The sequence below is a fragment of the Poromitra crassiceps genome, assembly GCF_964638095.1.
Source record: "Poromitra crassiceps genome assembly, chromosome: 30".
Taxonomy (NCBI): domain Eukaryota; kingdom Metazoa; phylum Chordata; class Actinopteri; order Beryciformes; family Melamphaidae; genus Poromitra; species Poromitra crassiceps.
This window is the reverse complement of record NC_139652.1, coordinates 1,565,819-1,573,469: the sequence shown is the minus strand read 5'-3', so window position 1 is coordinate 1,573,469 and position 7,651 is coordinate 1,565,819. Positions and strand designations below refer to the sequence as shown.

Sequence of the window (7,651 nt, the reverse complement as noted above, 5' to 3'; positions counted from 1 at the left end):
TCAATGGTGCCGTGTAGTCGCTGTTGGGCCTTTTTGACAACAGTGGTGGTGTGACCGGCCCATGTCAGGTCCTGGTGGATGTTGACTCCCAGGTACTTGAAGCTGTCCACCCTTTCCACCACTGTGCCGTTGATGGTGATTGGGGGATGTGTGCTCCCCCCCCCTTCTGTAGTCTACAATGACCTCCTTTGTCTTGGAGACGTTCAGAGAGAGGTGGTTGTCCTGGCACCATTGTTCCAGGGCCTTCACCTCCTTTCTGTAGGCCGTCTCGTCGCTCCTGGAGATCAGCCCCACGACCGCTGTGTCGTCTGCAAACTTCACGATGGTGTTCGAAGTTTCATTTACGCTTCTTTTTCTTTTTCTTTTCAATTTTGTAATTGAGCTAAGGCTTTGAAAAAGGCTGACCCTGGTGCCCTCAGGATTTTGGGGTGGCAACTGGGGTTGCCAAATAGACTTCAGGGTGTGGCCAGGGCACCCCTATAGGCACGCCCCATGTAATTAAGGTAGTTAGTAGTTGTTTGTTGCCTTACAAAGCATTTATAAATTAGATTAAATACAATTGTTAAATACAATATAAATTAGCTTATCAATCAGGAATAAAACATTTATAACTGTGTTTATGACTTACTTACTAATGCTTAGTAGTGTATGAACAATGCTTTATAAACAATGAATTAAGTATTTAGTAAAACCTAACTAATGCTTAATAGGGTGCAGTTATTATAAAGTGTTACCATACTTTGTTCTTTGCAGCTTTTCTGCTAAAGCTTGTTCCTGTCACATCGGTGGCATTTTGGGTCCAGAGCGAGTCCAGAGCCTGTAATCACTTCTGCCATTCTGGGGTAAAATAATAATAATATAATTAGTCAAACCCAGTCCAGTGGTGTTGGTCCAAGATGGCAACGCTACAGTGAAGTATGGGCTACTGCCTGATTTGGAACATTTGATCTATATAATAAGTTGACATTGTGTGCGTATTAGTGTGCATGTGTATCTTTAATGCACGCCCACACACCCCAGGTCAGATTTGGCTGAACATGTGCATGGCGGTGGGTTATAATGGTTATGAAGGCCATGGGCAGGTTGTAGTCCTGGAAACCACCTGAACACCACCATCATTTCCGTCCAAGCAAAAGGCGCAGTTGTATTGCTTTGTGCCTCCCGGGTATCCCAGGTATATTGCTGGTACATTGATATGATGTAAAACTCCAAATAGGATCACATTTATATCTGGTGGCAAATCTTTTGAAAACTTATAACTGAGGTTATAACTTTATATTTGACACTTTTACTGGCATTAGATTTGTGTTAGTGTGTTTGGTCTGGCCACTACTAACATTTTACTTGGTTTCAAAAACATGTCCTGTGCCCTGGTTAAAAGAGGTCTTTGAAGGGCTTGGTGTAGTTAAACATCACATAATCCATGTAATAGAAGTCATAGACTTTTTGCCTCTCTGCGGAGGTCAACTGTGCAAAGTAGCTTTGGGTGATTTTGGAGGAAGTCCTTTCTTCAAGGGGGTTCCTGTCTTTGAAGTTGGGGTAGGTGAGGTTACTCGGCGCTCCGATAGTTTGCAACAGAAAGTTAGCTTCTTCTTCTATGCTCTCGAACTTCCCAATGAAGTTGTATTGGAGAAGGCAGGGGTTGCAGAGCTGAGTGACCGGCTCCCAGTGGATATCCATGCCCACTGGCCGATGCACATCTAGTAAGTAGAGGATAAACTCCCTGAAGGTGACCCCGTCGCCCGTCTGCAGGGCAACTTGTGTGGCGTTTGGACGGTATCGGGCGATAATGGGGCGTCCAAACAAGTGATGGTAATGTACGTACTCGGAGTGACAATAAACATCTTGAATCTTGAATCTACTCTGTCACAGGAACCTGCTAATGGGGGGAGCCGGGGAGGATCTCTCTGCTGGAACCTGCTGTACTACCTTGCCTTTCATTGCATGTCCCCACCTCTCCAGGCCACAGCTTGCCATGGGCATGCCGGCCCTGCTGGATATGCCGCGTCGGCAGAGCTGCTGTGTGCCTGCCCCCTGGCTCGCATTGGTTTGTTTCTGTGTTTCTGTGTGTGTGTGTGTGTGTGTGGGACACAGCACAAACGTAGCGAACAACAATGGAACTCCCTAACACACAGTGTTTAATCATCGACAGTAAATAATATTAATGTTGTTTGTGTGTCTGATGCATGTTCTCGTTGGCTCACAATGAGATGCGCGCGTTTGAGGAAGTAGCCTACTTCTATCAGTTGACGTCTTCTATGCAGTGTGTTTATAAGGTTATTAGCAAATAATCTGGATTCTGCGGCAGAATATTTGACTGGTACTCTAAAGCCTATAAAATAATAGCCTGGGTAAACCCAGCCCCCACGTGACCTGCTCTCAGGCCTGTTCTCAGGTCACTGGGGGCTGGGTTTACCCAGGCTAATAAAATAACCCTTCAGCCGGAGGCAGAACTCGGCATCTTCGACTGCTCGGAAATCCTATCTGCTGCTCCCTATGGCTATGCAGCAATCTCTGACGCAGGGGATGACTGTCGGCAAAAGACTCATTCTGAAGGAGTGGAAGTCCCCCTCCCCGCCTTCTTTTCAGATCTGGCTGGCGGACATTGTTTCGGTTGTGCACGTGGAAAGACTCAGGTTCTTGAGGACTAACTCTCTCAGGAAGTTCTCAACTATATGGGACCCGTTTCGACAGGGACAATACATAAGCATTGCTACATTTAAATAAAGCGCAACTGATGCAGTGTATATAGGACTTGGAGCCATAGTTAATTTGCAGTCCTTGTCCCTGGTTAGGCTTTTAGAAGGTACATACAGTAGTAAAACACTCTAAACCTAAGCTTTAATGCGCATAGCTATATATATATAAAAAAACACTTTTTTCAATACTTTATTTTTAGATTTTCAGGTCATAGCAAAACAGGTACACATAATACAAATGACAGGACATGTGGAAAAACTACCTTCTTTGACTTCCAAAAAGAGAGCACCTCCCTTAAGCACTGTAAGAATGATGGGGTTTTCTTTGACTTCCAAAAAGAGTTATGTTTTGTTTCAAAATATGTGAAGTTACATATTTGTTCCCAGTAGCTGTTGAGAGAGTGACACGCCCATGTGTCACATGTGTCACATGTGTCCTACTGTAGCTGCATCTGGGACAGCCAGGCTGCGTGGTGGGAAAGAGTCTGGCCAGTTTGTCCACAGAATAATGGAGCTGGTAGTCCCCCCGCGTACTTGGGGACCTCCAAATAATTTTTCTTCCTAATAAAACACACTAAAACGTATCTTTAATGCACATAGCTATATAAAAAACACAGGTATAATCAAACACTCTAATACTAATACTAATGCAGAGAAATAAAACAAACAAGTTGAACAACCATTACAAGCAGTAATTGAGACAACAATGAGTGAAGATGACATTTGAGGGCAACAAAAGGGAAAGAAAGTATGTACAGAGGCTATGCAAGCCTGTGAACAGTCAGTGTTCACAGGCTTGTTTCAGTTTCAGCCATTGTTTTGCACGTGTGTTGAAAGCCTTCAACTCTGTCAGTTGTTTCATTTCAGATGGTAATGCATTGCACAACTGTGTACCTCTTACTGAGAAAGATGACTGACCAAATGTAGTTCTGCTTTTTGCTGCTCTACAATGTCCGTGTTGCACCTCTAGTTCTGATCCCACCATCTTGTTTGTTTAGCAATTGACAGAGTATATCTGGGGCAAGGTTGTTTACACACTAAAAAATAAGTTTTATAAATGAAAAGTCTAAAAAACTGTCAAAACTTAGTAGCTTGTGTGAGTTTCTTATCAATGCCTGTTTACAGTATATAATGATCGGTTGGTTATATACAGTATGATAAATGAGAAAATATCATGCATGCATAAACTGCTGTGTTGCATTGAGAGGTATATGTTGTCTTATTAAGCCAGGGGTGTCCAAATGTTTTTGAATGGGGGCCAGATTAGATCATGTGAAAATGCCGGGGGGCCAGGTGCTTCTCGCATCATATGGCTTATAAAAAATTAAATCAAAAATCACATACTTTGTTTACCATCTGAAAACATTAGTTCTGCATGTGCTGTTCCTACTTGGTTCCTGTACAAACTGTATGATAGTGCTGTCATCGTTAGGTGAAGGGGAGAAATACAAATTGAACTTGCTTGATTAACCAATACTGTGTACAGTACAGGGCCACATATAGTATATTTTGAGAGACGAGCCGAGGGCCACTTAAAATCTGTCTGCGGGCCGCCAATGGCCCCAGGGCCGGACTTTGGACATGCCTGCATTAAGCGGAAGCAATTTAAATTTGATTTGACAGATTTGCACAACCTCTTTACATGTCTGTCAAATGTAAGATGGGAATCTAAAATAACTAAAAAATGAAATTCATGTACATCTATCTCTTTCTCATCAGCATTATGCATCAGCATTATGGCTTCTCTCCAGTGTGAATGTGTCCATGTCTTGTTAGGTGTCAAAGACAACGGACGTTGAGGCTTCCCCGAACACAAATTGGCTGTGAATGCGTTTATGCACTGATAGGTCAGTTGAGCGACTGAAGCTGCCCTCACATTGGTCACAGGAGTATGGCTTCACTCCAGTGTGAATGCGTTGATGTGTTGTTAGGCTATATAACCGACTGAAGCTGCTTCCACATTGGTCACAGGAGTATGGCTTCACCCCACTGTGAAAGCATTGATGATGACTTGTTAGGTTAGATAACCGACTGAAGCCGCTTCCACATTGGTCACACCAGTATGGCTTCACTCCAGTGTGAATGCGTTGATGTTTCTTTAGGGCACCTGACTCATTGAACCTCTTTCCACATTGGTCACACCAGTATGGCTTCACTCCAGTGTGAATGCGTTGATGTGTTGTTAGGCTATCTAACCGACTGAAGCTGCTTCCACATTGGTCACAGGAGTATGGCTTCACTCCAGTGTGAATGCGTTGATGTTTCTTTAGGGCACCTGACTCATTGAACCTCTTTCCACATTGGTCACAGGAGTATGGCTTCTCTCCAGTGTGAATGCGTTGATGTGATGTTAGGTGAGCTAACCGACTGAAGCTGCTTCCACATTGGTCACACCAGTATGGCTTCGCTCCAGTGTGAATGCGTTGATGTGATGTTAGGTGAGCTAACCGACAGAAGCTGCTTCCACATTGGTCACACCAGTATGGCTTCGCTCCAGTGTGAATGCGTTTATGTCTTGTTAGGTTAGCTAACTGACTGAAGCTGCTTCCACATTGGTCACAGGAGTATGGCTTCACTCCAGTGTGAATGCGTTGATGTTTTTTTAGGGTACCTGAGTGACTGAAGCTGCTTCCACACTGGTCACAGGAGTATGGCTTCACTCCAGTGTGAATGCGTTGATGTGATGTTAGGTGAGCTAACCGACTGAAGCTGCTTCCACATTGGTCACAGGAGTATGACTTCTCTCCAGTGTGAATGCGTTGATGAGTTTTTAGGTGATGTGACTCACTGAAGCTGCTTCCACATTGGTCACAGGAGTATGGCTTCTCTCCAGTGTGAATGCGTTGATGTCTTGTTAGGTGAGCTAACCGACTGAAGCTGCTTCCACATTGGTCACAGGAGTATGGCTTCACTCCAGTGTGAATGCGTTGATGTCTTGTTAGGTGAGCTAACCGACTGAAGCTGCTTCCACATTGGTCACAGGAGTATGGCTTCTCTCCAGTGTGAATGCGTTGATGTCTTGTTAGGTGAGCTAACCGACTGAAGCTGCTTCCACATTGGTCACAGGAGTACGGCTTCTCTCCAGTGTGAATGCGTTGATGTCTTGTTAGGTGATGTGACAGACTGAAAGATTTCCCACACTGCAGACAGCTGTGGCATTTTGGTCTGTTGGTGTCTCTCTGTTTCATAGAGAAAGATAAGAATATAAAGTCATTACTATCTCTGACAAAGTATTTTATGATATGAAAGCACATAACAGACAAACATATATCTTTTGTATGTACTGTAAAGCAGGGGTGGCCAAACTGTTTTGGTTGTGGGCCGCATACAGAAAAATATAAGGAGTCGCGGGCCAAACAATATTAAGCGCGGCAGTTTTCAACCTGTTGACACTGAAAGCGTTTACCAGAAAACCCTTAGTGCCATCAAATTTTTTATTTCTACCTAAATAATATAATATAATAATATAAAATATTTCTGTATGTTTCAAAATGTTATTTCCCTGTGCCGACAGAGATTATTTCACCAACATTCAGTATTACGGGGGTACGGTGGCGCAGTCGGTAGCGCTGTCTCCTCACAGTTAGAAGGTCTTGAGTTCGATTCTCGCCTGGGACACTGTGAGCGCTGTGGTTGTGTTCCCCCCCATATCTTCAGTGCCTACTGCCCAGGGGCCAGCTGCACCAACTGGTCTTACACTGGTCTTAAGCTAAGTTGGTCGTAACTTTACGACCTAACAGCTACACCGGTTGCACCAAGACGGCTTAAGCCTTCTTTTCACTACGACCAGGCGTAACTCTTATGTATGGAAGCCCATAGCTGACTCAATTCAAATAATAATTTAAACTTGAAAATGGTAATGTAATTCCTCAATAACATTATCATTTTCAACACGTGTGTGTTATTTCAGTAAAAATTAAAATTAACTCATTGAGTGCCAGCCACTTTTGGAGAACGGACGCTCCCAGTGCCAGAGTTTCAGAGCGTTTTCAGTGATTTCTCGAGGCCCACAGAATATTGTGTGATATTACTATGTAAACACCGAACACGCCCAAAGAACGATGAGACTCTCTTCTATCATCAGCAAAAAAAAAGTTTATTGATATCATTTTCCGTTCTTTAGTTATCAGCCAGAGAAGATAGGTTGATTTTAGCAAAAACAGACATTTCCATCTAGAAGCTGAGATATTGAGCCTTTTGTGAAATGAAGCATTTCAAGCAAATCGCTGACTCTGAAGCTAATATTTTGTGACCTGAAACATCTGAACAGTAATTTCCTTCAATAAACAGCACCCCCACCCCCTTCAACTCCAAACTCCTCCTCCGTGGGAGTGTCTCTGGTGGCTCTGCTCACTCTGCTGGCTGCTGCGTGTGTCAGGCGAGTCTCTGCTGCCTGCTATGGCAGGCTCTGCTGCCTGCGGATCCACGTTCGGATGTCGGCCGCTCGTCAGGGGAGTCTGGATGGGGCTCGCTGAGTTCGTCTGCGTTTCTGGGGTTTCGGTTGTGAGCTGGGATGAAGCTGCGTCCAATTCTAGGCTTTCTGCTGCGCGTTTCAAAGTGCCTGCACCCAGAGTCTATTTTCGGAGCGCTCCGCCTTGTGCGCCGGCTCCCAGCGCGACACTGAAAAGCCAAACCATTCTCATGAGAATGGTTTGGCTTTGGTTTTATTTTCTGGCGGCTAATCGTGTGGAGAAACTATGCAGCAGAGACAGAGGGGCTCATTTGTGGGAGCAGATTGGCTGCTGCAGGCACAGCTAACGTTATGCTTCATGCATATCGATGCATACCGATGCGATTTCCGTTTCCCCATGACTTCTCTCTTTTTTCCTCGCCTTTCTCTAATCTGGAGAGCACTGTCGCCACCTAATGGGTCTGTAAAATAGCTTTTACACATTCAACATGCCCCATACTTTCACAGGAGATGGATCAGGCTTTAATCCACGTCCCACCGT

General features: G+C 44.4%; 1 pseudogene across 1 annotated transcript; it reads right to left on the bottom strand.

Moving 5' to 3' along the window:
* Positions 1-1,374: 1,374 nt before the first annotated feature.
* On the bottom strand, positions 1,375-1,983 carry LOC310800647 (carbohydrate sulfotransferase 8 pseudogene; annotated as a pseudogene). Its single transcript has 2 exons — positions 1,930-1,983; positions 1,375-1,824 (listed from the first exon to the last, which is right to left on the bottom strand). The product of its transcript is annotated as a carbohydrate sulfotransferase 8 pseudogene (transcript).
* Between the last annotated feature and the right edge of the window lie 5,668 nt (positions 1,984-7,651).